This window comes from Bos taurus, chromosome 20 (assembly GCF_002263795.3).
Source record: "Bos taurus isolate L1 Dominette 01449 registration number 42190680 breed Hereford chromosome 20, ARS-UCD2.0, whole genome shotgun sequence".
In the NCBI taxonomy this organism is placed as follows: Eukaryota; Metazoa; Chordata; class Mammalia; order Artiodactyla; family Bovidae; genus Bos; species Bos taurus.
The window spans coordinates 35,647,104-35,666,247 of NC_037347.1; the positions used below are offsets into that span (position 1 = coordinate 35,647,104).

At 42.9% G+C, this 19,144-nt stretch overlaps 1 long non-coding RNA gene across 2 annotated transcripts; it reads right to left on the reverse strand.

Moving 5' to 3' along the window:
• Positions 1 to 320: 320 nt before the first annotated feature.
• LOC104975274 (uncharacterized) lies at positions 321 to 18,879 on the reverse strand. 2 transcript variants are annotated; one of them, XR_813792.4, is made up of 4 exons: positions 17,237 to 18,879; positions 16,740 to 16,917; positions 11,555 to 11,678; positions 321 to 1,604 (listed from the first exon to the last, which is right to left on the reverse strand). It is a non-coding gene; the product is annotated as an uncharacterized lncRNA (long non-coding RNA). The 2 variants fall into 2 exon arrangements; XR_009491964.1 differs by lacking the exon at positions 11,555 to 11,678.
• Between the last annotated feature and the right edge of the window lie 265 nt (positions 18,880 to 19,144).

Below are 19,144 nucleotides of genomic sequence, written 5' to 3' on the forward strand. Positions count from 1 at the left end.
TCTTTAGGTCATATCCTTAGATGGAGATAGAGACTGAAAACTCACTCTGTCTTAAAGTAGAAAATTGACTATAGATAGAGAAAGGGTGAGGATGGTTAAAACAAAACTCTCAGTGTACTGAGGAGGCCAGTTACCCCTGGGGTTTGAGATTCTTAATAAACCACATCTTGAAAATGCTGTTTGAAATTGCTTGAAAATGCTGTTGAAAAAACAGAAAATTTGGGGGTTTTTTTGGGATGACATAATTGTAGATAGATTTTAATTTTTTTTAATTTTCATTAAAGTTATTTCAATATTTTCCATAAAATGATAATAATATGAACAGTTTAAGTTTTCTTTGTTTTATTGAAGTATAATTGATTTACAATGTGGTATAAACTGCGTATACACAGTTTCTGGTGTACGGCAAAGTGATTCAATTATACATGTGTATAATAGCTTGCATTTGCTAATCCCAAACTCCCAATCCATGTCTTCCCCTCTCCCCTCTGTCTTGGCAACCACAACTCTGTTCTTCATATTTGTGAGTCTGCCTAAAGAAGGTTTTTTCAAAGTGAAACTTCCAGATTTTTTTTTCATTATATTATTTATATTATAGAAAATTTTTGAATATATACAGAAGCATAGAGAACAATATGTCAACCCTCACGGATGCACCACTGAGTCTCAATGATTAGTCTCTGTTTGCCTGTCTCCTTTGATGTGTCTCCCTCATGCTAGTTGTTAGGCTGTTACCTCAGCTCCAGGCCCACCTTTCATGTCCTCGTTGAGAATCTGGGACTCTTCAAACCTCATCTCTGCTTCACCAGTTGGCTCCCTGTTGGCCACAGTGTTGGAGGGAGACTGAGATTGGAGGAGGAAGGGACTTGCCTCTTCCTGTTGGCTTCCTGTCAACATCACCACCGTTTCCTGAGGCAGTAGCCCCTTTCCAGACTGACAGTGGTATTTAGTTGCAGTTTCTCCAACATTCACACAACCAGCCTGTTGCCCTCTTCAAAGGCATCAGCCCCAGTTGCCAGAGTACTTGGAGATGGGGAGTGACTTTGGCGCCCCTCCTTGAGCTCAGACACTAGAGATCCTCTCAGAGGTCTGTGTTCCAGCTGAGTAGGGACCTTTTGTCAAGCCTTAGGTTGCCAAGTGCAACCACTTCCCTTTATTCCCCAGCCTTAGGGCAGTAACTACTTCCTTCAATTGGTACGTTAATGATATCTTAGGTTCTCTTTTTGCCTTCCAGTGACCTGGTTAATACTTCTTTCTCTGTTAACAATACGTGGAATAGATTCTGTCTCCTGATAGGATCCTGACTGACCTACCCCTTCCTCCTTTATTTTAAAAGCAAATTCAGACATTATGCCATTTCATCTCTAAGTGTATGTCCAACTTGCATACATTTAAAAAAATTAGATAACCACCATGGCATTAACAAGCAAAGTTAACAGTAATTCCTAAATGTCATTTAATAATTAGTTTGCATGCAAATTTCTTTGATTTTCTCAGCGACCTCTGAGATCTTCATAAGCATTGTTCACAGATGGCCTTGGAATCCAGGGAGGGAACAGAAACAAGGGACACGGAAGGTTGGGTCCTGCTCCAGGTGGGAATTCCTAAAGAAAAAGAAAACCCCTTTCAGTTTCATTCATCTTAAGGCTATACCTGGGGTACAAAGGAGTCCTGGGAGAAGACAGGCGCTACTTTTTTTTGGCTGTGCCAGATCTTAGCTGTGGCATGCAGAATCTTTAGTTGAGGCATATGGGATCTAGTTCCCTGATCATGGATTAAACCGGGGTGGCCTGCATTGGGACCATGGAGTCTTAACCACTAGGCCACCAGGGAAGACAGTTACTTTCAGGGCAGACAGGGTAGTGGGAGGCCCTGAGGATCAAACAGCAGGATTTGAGTGTGTTGGCCAAAGCATTATCAATTGACTGCCTTTGGCCACTGCCTCCTCACCACCATCCAGTACTGATTACAAAAGTGAAGGAAGTATCTTTAGGTCACAACTTTACTAAGAAAGAAAAAAAAACTGCCAAGGGGGGCAGGTCAGAGGAGACAGAGAACAGGGGCATGCTTGGAGTTCAGCTGGATGCTTCAGTCAATTCAGTCCACGATGGGATTCAGCTCCTGGCAGGGACTGCTTTCCTGGCTGTCCCCTCCATCCCACCATAAATCTTCATCACTTTCCCAGGAGAAGCACCACCATGGCCAAGTGGTGGTTTTCATAATGAAAGTTTCAGTGATTTATTTATCTTTCCAAGATTCTCCAAACAAAAGAAACTTAGTTGGACATGTCTAAATACTGTCAGTCATCATAGCCTTGAAGACCTCCATACTCTGTGTTTAGAACATAACTAAAATTAATGACACAATAAAGATGCCAAAACTCTGGTCTCTGATAAAGGCAAGGGGGAAAGCAGTGAAAAACAACTTCACGTTCTTCATAGTTGTGTTGAATTGTATTTCAGTTTCGAAAAGGAGGTCTTGTTAGTTTCAAGGGGACACACAGAAAGGAAACACATTGGCCATTTTCTTAGGAACACTCTCTTGAGCCCCCAGGCCACCCTCATACCAGACAGGGAAAACTTGGTTTACAAAGAAATATTTGTTAATAATCAATGCTAATAATCAAACCGCAGTATGATATTTACATATCATCATGTTCTCAGCAACTCAAATTAGCTGTCAAACAACTTGGTTAAAACAGCACTGAATATTTCTCTTGACCTTGAGGTCCCAGGCTATCCCAGAATGTGTTTTTTTGGTTATTTTCCATGAACTTTGCAGGCACAGTAATTGTGCAAGCCCCATTTTTGGAAGATCAAGTTACATTGTGCTTCATCTCAACCACAGAATTCACCGGAAGACCAGGAGAGAAAAAATGAAAATTCTACTTTTGCTCTGCTGCTTTTAGTGATAGGAAGTGGTTAAGTCAAACTCCCTAGTATCTGAGTTTCCTCATCTGTAAAATGGAAGTGACTTGCCTTGTTTTCCTTCCAGGGTTATCACAAACATGAAATAGGAGAGTCCTTTAAAAACTGTAGATGACTTATGTATCGGGGAGGTCATCTCTGAATTATTTAGCAATTCATGGAAGTCTTAAGATTGCTGCTGCTTAGGACTTTGGGAAATTCTTCAACCTTGCCTTGCCACGATTTAGCCCAAGGAGAAGCGAGATCATTAATTCCTTTTTCTCTCTCGGAAGAAAGTTATGGAAGAGAGATATTAACTGGGAAGACCTTGTAAATTCTGGATCTCTTTTGGAAATTGTCACCAGTTACAGTAGCTGAAAAATCTTGAATTAGTCAGAAATCACTTATGCACCTTACAAATAAGCACAATCCCTCAGCTTCATGCACCGATCACTGTCTGCTGAATTTAGTACCATCTCAGCTGTCTGTGGGAGTTCTTGGAGGCCCTGCAGAAGCCAGCCTGAGTCTGTCTGCTCTTTTCTCACTAGTCTATCTGTTGCTTTAGCATCTTCACAGCCCAAAGCCCTGTTGAACATCGCTGGAGCTGGTTTCTGCAGGCTTGCCCTTCAAATGTTCCTTCTCCCCACTTTGCTTCTCCATATTTAGCTCTCCTTGCAGAAAGAGTCAGAGAAGGCAATGGCACCCCACTCCGGTACTCTTGCCTGGAAAATCCCATGGACAGAGGAGCCTGGTAGGCTGCAGTCCATGGGGTCGCGATGGTCGGACACAACTGAGCGACTTCCCTTTCACTTTTCACTTTCATGCATTGGAGAAGGAAATGGCAACCCACTCCAGTGTTCTTGCCTGGAGAATCCCAGGGACAGGGGAGCCTGGTGGGCTGCCATCTATGGGGTCGCACAGAGTCGGACACAACTGAAGCGACTTAGCAGCAGCAGCAGAAAGAGTTGACTCATGCAAACTGATGTGGTTCACGACTTAACTGAGTCTGATTACTTGGACTGAATACAGATGATGCTTCAGAGCCTCTTCATGTGGTACATGACATCGGAAAGCCTGATGATGAGGAGTCAGTCTTTGGACTTTCAATTTGGTACCATTTGTTGTTACATTAAATCCATACTGTTTTGTTTTTTTTTAATCTATTCGTTTATTGGCCATACCTCACAGCTTGTAGGATCTTAATTCTCTTACTAGGGGTTGGACCCAGGCCACAGAAGTGAAAGCACCAAATCCTAATGACTAAACCACCAAGTAACTTCCTCCATACTATTTTTTTTTTTTAAAGAAGAAAGACTTTTTCCAAAAAATACATACTTTAGTTAATTTATTGATTTGGCTGAGTCAGGTCTTAATTGCGGCACTCAGGATCTGTAATTGCAGTGCACGGGCTTCTTCTCTAGCTGTGTGGCATTGGCTCTGTGGTTGTGGTGTGTGGGCTTAGTCGTCCCAAGGCACGTGAGATCTTACCTCCTGACCAGAGATGGAACCTCCTGCATTGGGAGTGCAGAGTCTTAGTCCCTGGATGACCAGGGACATCCCTACACCTTCTTGCTTGAAGTCCCCTCCCAGTATCAGTGGCACAGAAGTCTCCTGGGTTTCCACCTACCCTCTGTACCTCTGTTCCTCATCTCTTTTCAGTTGTTCTTTCCCTGCCCTTTTTTTACATAATTCTGTTCCTCATATTTATGCCCCAGGACCACTTACTTTTCTCATCCTATATGCTTTTATAAAAAGATACTCTCAGTTGTGTTCACGTTTTCAGTTACCATCTATTTGCTGTTGACTCCCAAATTTATATTTCCAGCTTATATCTCTCTTTTGAGTTTCAAACCCATATAGCCAACTCCCTACTAAAATGATGAGTTCCAAAGGCAAGGCATATTCAACATGCTTGATAATGAATCCATCCAGTTCTCTCCCAAAAGGTATTCCTTCTCTGTGTTTTCATTATCTATGCAAGAATTCAATCAGAACCTTGATGTTTCAAAGGATTGTGCTTTTTATATGGTGGCTGGCTTCCAACAGTCAGGAAACAGAAGCTGCCAAGCCAGTTAAGGGTTACGTCTGTAGCTGGTGCATCATTGTTTCTGCTGAATTATATTGCTCAAACCAGTCCTAAGGTTCACACAGATTCAACAGAGTGGAGACATTGGCTACCTCATTATGAGGGAGTGTCAAGTTCATATTGCAAAAGACTATGTGGAGTGGGAGGTATTATTTTGACCATCTTTGGAAAATGCAATTTGCAACTACGGCAAAATCAGAAATCAAATTCAGACTCGACCAACTGCGAAGCCAAAGCACTTAATCATGAAGTTCCATTGCTTCACATGTTCAGAAGTTACGTTGCTTCACTGAAAAATAACTGAAATAAAGAAATATTGGGACTCCTCAATCATTAGTTAATTATTCATTCATGTAGTCATCAAATATTGTTAACAACAAACTCAGGCATTGTTTGGGTGCATAGACAAGTCACTGGTCCCCTGAAGCCTCGAGTCTATTCTTCCAACATTGCATAAGTAGTTTCCTTTTAAATCAATGGAATTCGAATCAGTTGTTTTTAAGGGGCAGGAACAATCCATTTTTGATCCTTATGCAATGTTGGAATGAAGCCCTACAGGGAAAAAGGCCTACAAAGAGTTTAAAATTGAAGCCTGACCCAGTCAAAGTTTACAGCATCGTAGAATGTTTAGACCTTTTGGTGTGGCGTGTATTCAGGGGCGATTGTACATTTTAAATATTTACAGCTGATGAATATTTTTCAGTATATGACAGTGCTTGACACATAGCAGCTTGTAGGAAAAAAATGCTTGAATTCAACATTCAAGTGAATTAATTACACATCCTGTCCCAGGGTCAAACAGTGGTGCTGGCTACATGGCCAACATTTGGCAGGCCAATTGCCAAAACAAATCAGTTGGATCACTGTGCAATCCAATTCCCTCATTTAAGACAACTGGAACAATAACAATGAAATCAGATTGACTCTATGGAAATCTAATCAATTGCTCCACAATCAGATATAACAGCTCTCCAATCAAATTAATTTTATTTGGTTTAGTTAAGCGACATAGGCACAACATTCATAGGGTGCCTGTTCTCTCCTCATACACAGCATGACTTAATATCAGCATTTGAAGGGATCCTAAAGGCTCTGATTGTATGCTTTTCATGTGGGAAAAGAGCGGAGACAGCCTACAAAGTCACTAAATCAATGTGGTATGTCTCTCTGCGGTGCTCAGTGTATCTTCAGATTTGGAGGGGGGTTATTAACAAATTTAAATGAATACAGATGCATCATGGAATATGTATTACTCAAGATAGATCAGATTATGCTGTGATAACAAACAATTTCCAATCTTGGTGACTTAAAGCAAAAAAGCTTATTTCTCATTCACAGAACACATCCATGACAGTTAGCTGGGGCCTATGTTTCATGTTTTCATTGTAGCATCTCTGTAGAACTTTGCCTGTTGTCTTAGGGGAGGAAAAGACAACTATAGCACATCATGATTAGGTATTAACACAGTCATCTAGAGGGCTTTCCCCGTGGCTCAGTGGTAAAGAATCGGTCTGCAATGCAGGAGATGCTCAGGAGCTGTGGGTTTGATCCCTGGGTTGGGAAGATCCCCTGGAGAAAGGAAAGACAACCCACTCCATTATTCTTGCCTGGAGAATTCCATGGACGGAGGAGCCTGGCAAGCTACAGTCCATGGGGTCGCAAAGAGTCGGACATGAGTGAGAACCCCCTCCAACACACACACAGCCATCTGGAAACCCCTGTCATGCCCACACACACCTCACTGGCCAAAGCATGTTAGAGAGCCCCACTCATCTTCAAAGAGGGGCAGGATAGTGCAATCCTACTATGTGTCCAGAAGAACTGGAAATATTTTATGAGCAGTATTAATATCTACCACAGAATGGGATGCAAATTCCATGTACACTTCAGGATGAAACACACGATTTTGAAGAAGTTTCTTGGAATCCATGTGCACCTACTCAGATGTTGATTGAATAGGGGAATCCTAGAGAAGGATACATACATGCCTAAAGTTGTTAGTGAACCAGGCAAACCAAAAGCTGACAAGACCAGGTTTGTAACCAAGAGTTTATCCTCAAGGCAGTCAGTCTAGAAGGCAGGAGGGCAAGACTCAGATCTGCCTCCCCAGAGGTGAGGGGTTTGATATGCTTATGGGATTAATGAGCCAGGGGGTCTTAGGCAAGAAAGGGGACTGGAGGTGGGGAAAAGGTGAACCATTGTTCTGCATGTCTTCATGGGATGCATGTTCAAAAATGGAGGTGCGCAGCATGACCTGAAGATGGAGTTTTTAATCCCTTTGACATTAAAAGGTCACCCATCAGCCACTGGGGCAGTCCTAGCTTTGGAGTCGGTGGACCCAACCAGTTTTGACCTGTTTGAACTGGGCAGGAGCTGACTTCAGTTTCTGAAAAACAAGCCCCTGCCCACCGCACACCCCCATTACTGTAGAGACCCATATGTGGAAGACTTTATCTATAGGGGTGGTTAATAAATCTGGTTATAGATTACCTAGGTTACATGAAGCTTGGAGGATATGCAATTAAAGAAAGAAGAAGAAGAAGAAGAAAAAAAAACCCAACTAGCTCAATTAGCAAAGGCATGTTAAAAACAGAGGGGTTTTTAACTATAAGCAAGGTGAAAAGACAGCCTTCAGAATGGGAGAAAATAATAGCAAATGAAGCAATGGGCAAAGAATTAATCTCAAAAATATACAAGCAACTCTTACAGCTCAATTCCAGAAAAATAAACGACCCAATCAAAAAATGGACCAAAGAACTAAACAGACATTTCTCCAAAGAAGACATACAGATGGCTGACAAACACATGAAAAGATGCTCAACATCACTCATTATCAGAGAAATGCAAGTCAAAACCACAATGAGGTACCATCTTACGCCAGTCAGAATGGCTGCGATTCAAAAATCTACAAATAATAAATGCTGGAGAGGGTGTGGAGAAAAGGGAACCCTCTTACACTGTTGGTGGGAATGCAAACTAGTACAGCCACTATGGAGAACAGTATGGAGATTCCTTAAGAATCTGGAAATAGAACTGCCTTATAACCCAGCAATCCCACTGCTGGGCATACACACCGAGGAAACCAGAATTGAAAGAAACACGTGTACCCCAATGTTCATCGCAGCACTGTTTATAATATCCCGGACATGGAAGCAACCTAGATGTCCATCAGTAGACGAATGGATAAGAAAGCTGTGGTACCTATACACAATAGAGTATTACTCAGCCATTAAAAAGAATACATTTGAATCAGTTCTAATGAGGTGGATGAAACTGGAGCCTATTATCCAGAGTGAAGTAAGCCAAAAATAAAAGCACCAATACAGTATACTAACGCATATATATGGAATTTAGAAAGATGGTAATGATAAACCTATATGTGAGACAGCAAAAGAGACACAGATGTAAAGAATAGTCTTTTGGACTCTGTGGGAGAAGGCGAGGGTGGGATGATTTGAGACAATAGCATTGAAACATGTATATTATCATATGTGAAACAGATCGCCAGTCCAGGTTCGATGCATGAGACAGGGTGCTCAGGGCTGGTGCACCGGGATGACCCTGAGGGATGGGATGGGGAGGGAGGTGGGAGAGGGGTTTCAGGATGGGGAACACATGTACACCCATGGCTGATTCATGTCAATGTATGGCAAAACCACTACAATATTGTAAAGTAATTAGCCTCCAATTAAAATACATAAATTAAAAAAAACTTAAAGCTAAAATACAGGGAGAAAAAAAAAAAACAGAGGGGTTTTTAATAAGCCACTCCCTTATCTGATGTTTGGTAAGGTACACTCAAGGACTTCTATGAAGGCACAAGCTTATATTAACCCTATGGGACACATTTCAAAGTACTTCATTTTATCTTAAAATGTATAAATGCACATTCATTCCCTTACTTTTTAAAGTCAGTCTGCATGGATATCTAGGAAAATGGGTTTCTTGACTGAGATTCCTTACAGCCTAATGTCCCTGAGTGCTTTCTCTATGTGAGAATCTAAAGCCATAGGCTTTCTTGGGTTTCAAAATCACTGCAGATGGTGACTTCAGCCATGAAATCAAAAGATGCTTGCTCCTTGGAAGAAAAGCAGTGACAAACCCACAAAGCATATTAAAAAGCAGAGACATTACTTTACTGAAAAGGTCCTTCTAATCAAATCTATGTATGGTTTTTGCAGTGGTCATGAATGGGCGCGAGAGTTGGACCATAAAGAAAGCTGAGTGCTGAAGAATTAATGCTTTTGAACTGTGGTGTTGGAGAAGACTCTTGAGAGTCCCTTGGACAGCAAGAAGATCAAACCAGTCATTCCTAAAGAAAATCAGTCCTGAATATTCATTGGAAGGACTGATGCTGAAGCTGAAGCTCCAAAACTTTGGCCACCTGATGTGAAGAGCTGACTCATTGGAAAAGACCCTGATGCTGGGAAAGATTGAAGGCAGGAGGAGAAGGGGACGACAGAGGATGAGATGGTTGGATGGCATCACCAACTTGATTTTTAATTCGATTATGTACTTAGAGTAAGTACAAAAGGCACAAACAGGTTTGGGAATGATACAACTCAAATGGAGGCAACAGAAACGCAAAAGCATAGCAAACAGCATACAGGCCACTAGTCTCAGGACATAAGTTTGGGCAAGCTCTGGGAGTCGGTGATGGACAGGGAGGCCTGGCATGCTGCAGTCCATGGGGTCGCAAACAGTCGGATGCAACTGAGCCACTGAACTGACCTGAAAGCCACAGGCAAAGGCATCTGAGTGAAAAGTCCTTCAGGATGTTTTAGAATTCTTGTACCATCTTCCTCGCCTCTTCCACACATTATTTGGAAGCAACTTTCAAATGAAACTTCTTGCATTTAAAAAATATTTCCAAAACTTTTAACTTGCCTTTTCAGCATTAAAATAAAATGCTGAAATAGTGAAAATAAATTCACTGTTTATTTAAAAAAATTGACATACAGATAGGACTCATCCTTGCATATCTACATCAGGATAGTTTTCATAGAAACAACAGCTTTACTTCTTTTTCCAGTTATATTCTATGCATTTACATAATTTTTAATTCAATTATGTGCTTAGAGTGAGTACAAAAGGAACAAACAGGTTTGGGAATGACACAACTCAAGTGGAGGGAAGAAAAGTGCAAAGCATAGCGGAGTGTACACAGGCCACTAGTCTCAGGCATTCCTGATCAGCAGATAGCACATTTTCAGTAACAAATGGAGGGTGCTTGATGATACTCTGATAACTGTTAAAAGACCTTGTACTAAACTTCGGGTGGAAAAGTCCAACATCTTCCTATCACAATTAGTGATCCTATAGTCCAGAGCCTGTAAACTACTTAAATTCATTTATTCATTTGTGAATTCATTATTCACTGACCATTCATAGACAATAGAGTATAGTGGATAAATACACAGATTCTAGCACCAGAGCACTGCCTGGATTTGAATTTCAGTTATGCTGTGTGACCTGTGGCGAGTCTCTTCACTTCTCTTTTTCTCAATTTCCCTAACTGTAAAATGGGAGAAGAGGACCTACCTCACAGGGTTGTTATCAAGATTAGATGAGATAATGGATTTAAGTGCTGTTTAAATGTTGTTAAGTCACTTGCTCAGTCGTGTCTGACTCTTTGCGACCCCGTGGACTGTAGCCCACCAGGCTCCTCCGTCCGTGGGATTCTCCAGGCAAGAATACTGGAGTGGGTTGTCATTTCCTTCTCCAGGGGATCTTCCCAACCCAGGGATCGAACCCAGGCCTCCCGCATTTCGGGCAGACACTTCAACCTCTGAGCCACCAGGGAAACCCAAATGTTACCTTATGATAAATGCATACATTGGAGGACTATTTGCTGAGTAAATGCTCTTTAGTCGCTAAGTCGTGTCTGACTCTTCTGCGGCCCCACGGACTGTAGTTCTCCAGTCTTCTCTGTCCCTGGGATTTCCTGGCAAGACTAACTGGAGTGGGTGGCCATTTCCTCCTCCAGGGGATCCTCATGACCCAGTGATCAAACACGATTATCCTGCATTTGCGGATGGTTTCTTTACCACTGAGCCACTAGAGAAGCCCACTGAGTCAATACCATGTGTCAAGTTTTGGGTTAGTGATGGGAGAGAGAAAGGTGAATGATAGCGCAGTCATTTCTCTTGTAGGGTTAATAGTTTAATGTGAAGAGGCCGATATTACATAAGTAAGTTTTGAAATAATTAGGTACAGTTAGTTACATTTTATGAGGAAGTATGGATGACTCCATAAGGAAGTCATCTGGTGGCGCAGTGGGTAAGAATCAGCCTGCCAATGCAGGGGACACACGTTAGATCCCTGGTCTGAGAAGATCCACCTGCTGCTGAGCAGCCAAGCCCATGCGTCACAACTACTGAACCCGCGCGCCCTGGAGCCTGAGCTCTGCAACAAGAGAAGCCACTGCAATTAGAAGCTCCAGCACCGCAACGAAGACTAGCCCCCACCCGCCACAACTAGAGAAAGCCCGAGTGCAGTAAAGACCTAGCCTAGGGTAGCCAAAAAATCATTAAAAAAATAAATAAATACATGAAATAAATACCAATAGCCGTCGATTATCTCTCATCATTTCTGTGCATCAGTATGGAAGTATGGAATGAGCCTTTCCTCGCCACATCTTCAGGTATTAGTACACTCTGGCACATACTAAGTTCAACAAAATATTTCTGGAGGGAATAATGAATAAATAAATATATGAATTACCCAAAAAATAATACTCATTCAGTAGATAAGGAAGTACTGAAACTATAAAGGCATGTAGTTTATAGTGTTTCTAGTTCACTAAGATGCCTTCCTTAAACAGGTTTTCTAAGATTTAAATTTAGATAACTAGATTCAGAATTTTATTTTTTATATGATATCAGCACTATACTTACACACATAGGAAAAATGCAAGTAGAGTATCATTATACATTTGAACCATTATTTTTATATGCTTCAAAATGAATTTCTTTATGGCAGAATTTTAACTTCCTCAACTGTAGGAGTCTTTTAACTAGCAGGGGACATTATTGAATGGGAAATGAATGATAAAATGTAAAATGTTTTGTTGCCCCCAAAACAACCAAACAGACCCACCATTTAGCAGGTCTCTGAGGCCTTCTATAACTTCGGAAACAAACTCATGCAAGAAAAGTTGGGTCCTGTAGAATTCATGGAGGAGAAGGGGAGGGATTCACCATTCTGGGGAGCTCAGTTTTAACAAGAGGGTTTACTCCCTTCTGGGACTTCCCTGCTAGCTCAGCTGGCAAAGAATCCGCCTCCTGTGCAGGAGACCCTGGTTTGATTCCTGGGTTGGGAAGATACCCTGGAGAAGGGAAAGGCTACCCACTCCAGTATTCTTGCCTGGAGAATTTCAAGGACTGCATAGTCCATGGGGTCGCAAAGAGCTGGACATGAGCGACTTTCACTTTTACTTACTCCCTATAGGGCTTCCCTGGTGCCTCCGACAGTAAAGAATCTGCCCATAATGTGGCAGACTGGGGTTCGATTCCTGGGTCAGGAAGATCCCCTGGAGAAGGGAATGGCTACCCACTCCAGTATCCTTGCCGGGAAAATTTCATGGATAGAGGAACTTAGGGGGCTACAGTCCATGGGATTGCAAAGAGTTGGGCATGACTGAGCAAATAGCACTTTACTCCCAATAAACATGACTACAAAAATTTTAAATGGCTTAAATAGAAAAATATTCAAGATGCATTATATTCTTCCCAGATTCCTTTAATGGAATGTTCTGGAAACGCAGCATGTCCAGTTGTAGCATGGTTGGTTAGAGCTGAAGAAATCTCTCCAACTGAATTTGTAAAGAAGAGAGTACGCAGCCCTACTGTTTCTATTTGCCTCTCTCTCTCCCATCTTTTATAATCTCTCAGCTATGAAATGGCAACCCACTCCAGTGTTCTTGCCTGGAGAATTCTAGGGATGGGGGAGCCTTATGGGCTGCCGTCTATGGGGTCGCACAGAGTCGGACACGACTGAAGTGACTTAGCAGCAGCAGCAGCAGCAGCTGTGTAAAATGGGACGTGACTGACAAGGGCCAAATGTATTTCCTGATCTATCTACATAATGACCCCATTATCTGTTAAGTGTGAGTGCATTTAGGGACATCACAGGGCAGACTATTTAATATTTGCAATGTTTGGCATCTAGTTTTCTGTAAGCATCCACTGGCTTAGATGCCTGGTAGTGATCAGCTACTCAGGTATTGTAAACAAGTAACAAAAATAAGAAGAGGAGTTTACAGACTCCTCTCCTATCTTCTGAAAGTCTGAACCACATCTGCCATCTCCCTGCTCCACTTGTTCTCAATTCGTCTCCCCCCTCCACACCTTCTCACTATCGCCTTCATCCTTCTCCCTCTCATGCTCTTTATTTTATTTTGTTCTTCTCCCTTCTCCCTCTCCCCCTCTCCTACCTACCTACCTCTTCATTCTCCTTTCCACCACCTTGCCTTCCCTCTTTCTTCACCCTTCCATCTTTTGCAAAATGTCATTCATTTTCCATCAGCAAAAACCTACATATACAGCTCTTTATCTTCAATTGCCCTGCAGTTTAAGTTACCAGGTTTCCCTGAGGTGTGTCTTCTAATGCCTGCCAATTATTTAGGACTTCAGATCTGGAGATAGGGTGATGCATCATTAAAGAAGAACTGATAAGAATAATCAAATACAAGCTGCCGGTCAACACTTGACAGCTGGCAGAAGAGCTGTCTCATAGAGGATGCTATCAGGGCTGTGCAGAAGCCCGAGGAGGTTATACAATTCCAAACTAGCATCCTGATCTGTAGGACAGACAGAAAGACAATAGGAGGGAGAAGCTAGATTTAAACATGGCAAAGGGAAAACACAGCCTTGGATCTGGGAAGAGTTGATGATAGCTAAACTAAGAATTATAAAGTGGGTTTGAAACTTCCTGTGGGAGCCCTGCGTTGGCCTGTCTTCCCGCCCCATGGACTCTGTGCCAGCAAACACATCTCCTTTGCACTTGTCAGCATTCTGTTCTTGTTAGAGACTGGGATTCCCGGCAGTGGGAGAGACCAGCACTGCTTGATATGCAGGACAGGCACTCCTGCGACAGTCTCTGCACGCTTAGGTCCTCATGCTCTGGAGATGCTTCCCAGCCGACCAGGCAGTAGCTGGGTGTCCCCGGGCACCTGGGGACAAGCCCTCACCTCTCCCCAGGGACAGCTCCCTCCTGCTACCTCAGTACCCTGCCCCCTCCCAATATTCTTTTTTTTGGATTTTTTCCCCTACATGTGAGTGTGTCTGGGCCACCACCTCCCTTCACGTAGCCCAATAGGTAGATTTCCAGGTTCTGAATCCTTTGCAGAGGAAGGGTGCTGAGGGACTGACTAGGAGGGGTTGCCTGGGAAGGCCCAGGTGTCCCTCTGGGTGAGGGGACACCCCAGGAGAAGAGCCTCCTGGGGTGCTGTAAATGTTCTCTGTCTCAGCCTGAGTGATGGTTGTGTAAGGGTGTGCATATGGAAACATGTACCCAGCTGTGCATTGAGATTGTGCACTGAACTGTGTGTCAGTTCTATCCTGAGAGAGAGAGAAAAAAAATCTAGAATCTGGTTTTGACTCCACTTAGGCTTGTATGACCTCTGGCTCTTGCCAAGCCTATAAACAGGGCTAAATATAGTACTTGTCACAGAGGGGGTTGTGTGGATGAAAATAAAAAGCATTCAGCATGTGTAAAGGGCTTGGGACAGGATCAGTGCTCAATAATAGATGGCAAATATCATCATAACTGTTGGAGAAAATTACTCTTCCAAAGTGGTAATGAATGTAATGAATGCAAATATTTGGATTTAAAATCCCTCATTGCATATTGGAGCATCTGGACTCCATCTTTCAGGGCCTTAACTCAGAGGTATGACCAATAGTGGGGATTTAGGCACTGAAGCAGGCTAACAGAAGGAAATCATCCAGCAAGGGGCCTGGGAGGGCTCTTTAAATTCTAGCAGCTGGGCAGCCCCAGCCACCTGGCCGGCCTGTGCAGGCTGGCCTCACCTGTATATCACACCCATTTCAGCCACATGTCTCGAGTCCTGGAGGCAAATTTCTGATGAATTCATTTTTAACCAATAAACTTCACTCATATGCAGAGTGTAAACTCTGGATCGACGTGCTCTGACACCAAGGCTGAGAAACACAGTTGTGACTAATGGCATTATCTCAGCTCAGCAGTGGAAAATCAGAGCCTTCTTGATTCTTTTTCTGCGATCATTAAAATCTGTTCTACTCTGCCCAGGAAATGGATGAGACCCTGGTATTTATTGCTGACCTCCACTTTGCCTGTAACTACTTAGAAATCCATAGAACTACAGGATGTCTGAGCTCTACAACATCTTAAAGAGTAGCTAAATGAAAACCCCTTGCTTTATAGATGAAGTGGGAAGAAAAGTAACTCGCACGAGGTTCATTCATCTTGAACAAGTATTTATTCAGCAACTGTGTGCCAGGATTTGTGGTAGACCCTGGATTATATAACTTGGCATGGAAAATTCCTTCCAGCTCTCTTCTGGAGTTCTCCCAAGCCAGGCCATGACTTGAGTCGGTACTACATGATATGCATTGATGTCTTTGATAGAACGGTAATGTAGACAGTGTACAGCAGCTGGAGTACTGAGTTATATAGTCAAGGGGGAAGCAGGGGCTCTGTTGGCTGACATTGTAAACCATTGTGGGCTTATCAACAGGTAAGACCCAAAGGCCGGTGCCCTGAGCTGGATGGAGGGACGCGGGCTCCCCTGCAGCCTTCTCGTAATCTCTTCTGCTGCACGCAGCTCTTTGGGGGCATCACCTTTCTTTTCTGACTTCCCGATTTTTAGCCTACTCTACCTAGTCATCCTATTCTGAACTCAACCACCTACATGTGCTGGAAAGAGAAATAGAATACGCAGAGGCCTGGCCCTGGTTCTCAAAGCCCCTCCACTGAGGGACCCGACAGCTTGTGCTTTGTTATCGTTCAGTCTCTCAGTCAAGTCCGACTCTCTGCGACCCCATGGACTGCAGCATGCCAGGCTTCCCTGTCCTCCATTATCTCCCAGAGTTTGCTGAAACTCATGTCCATTGAGTCAGTAATGCTGTCTCATCCTCTGCCGCCCCCTTCTCCTTCTATCCTCAATCTTTGCCAGCATAGTTTTTTCCAAGGAGTTGGCTCTTCATATCAGGTGGCCAAAGTGTTGAAGCTTTGCAGCATGTGCTATGGGGCAGGAAACCACATTTTGTCACCCTCCAGGCAAGTAACCGAAACTTTTGAAATGGACCAGACACAAGGCACCAAGGAGTATTGAGGGCTGTGGCAAAGTGGAGGTGCGCCTCTGCATAAAGGGACAGTCACTCCTCAGTCTGATGGGTTTTTCCACAGACATTACAGAGCCAGCACTGCCGCAGCTTTAGACTTCTTCAAAATAAACAAGCAACTGTTTTTTTTAAGATCATGTGTCCCAGTTTTTTTTAATCATTCTGTAGGTCAAAAAAAAAGAAAGAAACATTTGCGAGCTCCTGGACTGCTTAAAAAACACAAAAGACCTGCTACCTCTAAGGAATGGTCCAGAATATTCTTTCAGATTCAAGGTCAGCAGACATAATTAGAATGGGCAGAACAATGTTTGAGTATGAGAGTTTGTTACTTCTTGGTTCAGAAAAGACAGATATTGTGAGCAGATATTGTGAGAGGGAGCTATAATCACGAGGAAGCTGAATTCCAGCCACGTTACTCACCTCTGCCTCTGGGAAAGTCATTTCAGTAATCTGAGCCTCCTTTTCTCTGCTGGTAATATGGGCTCATGCCATCTTCTCGAGAATTTGTCATTCAGTCAAGAGTCTTTGTGCCGCTGAAGTAGTCCAACTACTCATTCATTTGAATATTTTTTAAGAACCTACCACTCATGTGTGGAATCTGAAATATGATACAAATCAATATATCTACAAAACAGAACAAGACTCACAGACATAGAGAACAGGCTTGTGGTTGCCACGCGAGGGGGTGGGGGAGGGAAGGATTACGAGTTTGGGATTAGCAAACTAGTACATACAGGATGGATAAACAGTAAAGTTCTGCCATATAGCACAGGGAACTATATTAATTATCCTGTGATAAACCATAATGGAAAAAGCTTTATCTATGTATAACTGAGTCACCTTGCTGCATAGGAGAAATTAACACAACATTGTAAACCAACTAACTATATTTCAAAAAAAAAAAAAAAAGAACCTACCATGCAGGAGTCACAGCGTAAGAGCTTGCAACAAGTAATAAACAGAGCAAACACCATTCCTGGCCTCAAAGAGCACACAGTTGAGAGGAGAAGGCAACTTCAGAGGGAGTAACAATGCAGCGTGGCAGATGCTTTGATGGGGTGGAGGGCGTTATGCAAACACCCCGATATGCAGCCTCATCTTCCGTGCCTCTTCCCTACCTTTCTAGGTTCCCATCAAGGGTCTCCAGGCTGCTTCCCGAACACGTCAGCCTCCCATGCCAACCTCTTTTCTGTCTTCAGTTCAGTTCAGCCACTCAGTCATGTCCAACTCTTCACGACCCCATGAACCACAGCATGCCAGTCCTCCCTGTCCATCACCAACTGCCGGAGTCTACCCAAACCCATGTCCATCGAGTCAGTGATGCCATCCAACCATCTCATCCTCTGTTGTCCCCTTTTCCTCCTGCCCTCAATCTTTCCCAGCATCAGGGTCTTTTCAAATGAATCAGCTCTTTGCATCAGGTGGCCAAAATATTGGAGTTTCAGCTTCAGCATCAATCCTTCCAATGAACACCCAGGACTGATCTCCTTTAGGATGGACTGGTTGGATCTCCTTGCAGTCCAAGGGACCCTGAAGAGTCTTCTCCAACACCACAGTTCAAAAGCATCAGTTCTTCAGCACTCAGCTTTCTTTATAGTCCAACTCTGACATTCATACATGACTACTGGAAAAACCATAGCCTTCACTAGACGGACCTTTGTTGACAAAGTAATGTGTCTGCTTAACTTAGAAAAAAATTTTTTTTTCTTTTCCTTGCTATGTCTTGGAGCTCTCAGGATCTTAGTTCCCAGACCAGGAATGGAACCCATGCCCCCTGCATTGGGAGTATGGAGTCTTAACCATTGGACCACCAGGGAAGTCCCTATCTTAACATCTTGGTCCTTGCTGTTTACTCTGCCTGGAATGATCTTTCCCCAGCTATTTTCAGAGCTCCTTCTTTATTTCACTCACACTTCTCCTCCCAGAGATGTCCTCTGCTCAGAGGTGTCCTCCGATTGTCCTGCTTAAAATAGCAACCCCACATGTTCTGCTTTAGGTTTTTATAGCTCTGGCTGTCACCCGATGTTCTAATCTCTCAGCTTCATAAAGAGTCTGGACTTAAATTTATTTTATTCACTGATTTCTCCCCTGTGCCTGGAACAGAACTTAGATCCTGGTTATTATTCATCAAACCTTTGTTGAGTGAATGAGGGAAATATCCATACATGGGGGATCCTAATGGAGATTCAGGGAAAGCTTCTTGGCAGAGGTGATGTTTAAACCAGCAAGTTGGTCAGATTAAAAAGTTCTTCAGGTAAAGATGGATGCATGGTTATCTTGGGCAAAAGACTGAGCATATAGGAAGTCCTAGATATTAGTAAGAGTTTATCACAATAATGAAAGAAGTTTGAGTGAGATTGGGTGATAAAGCATGGAAAGGGGGGCTGTAATAGAGAGAGCTGCAGATGGAGAGGCAGGCAGGAGCTAGGGGTAGAGGACTCTGAGGACCTAATGTGGAGTCTGGACTTTATCCCACCAGCATAGGGATGCAAGGGGTGCAGCCACTTTGAAAAATAGCTTCACAGTTACTCATGAAGATAAATATACATTTACCATACAGTCCAGAAACACCACATCCAAGTGAAATGAAAACTTATTTTCACACAGAAGACTCTGTGAGTTTTTATAACAGTTTTATTCGTAATTACTCAAAAGAACTGTTCTATATTTTGCATGCTGTGCTGGTTGTACCAGTCTGTGTTTGTGAAAATCTCCATAATCATATACTCCATGGAGTGATTTTACTGCGTGGAAATTTCTCTTTGATTAAAAGAACTGTGGGGAAACATTAGCGGGTTCTTGGTAGAAGAGGAACACTGTCAGAT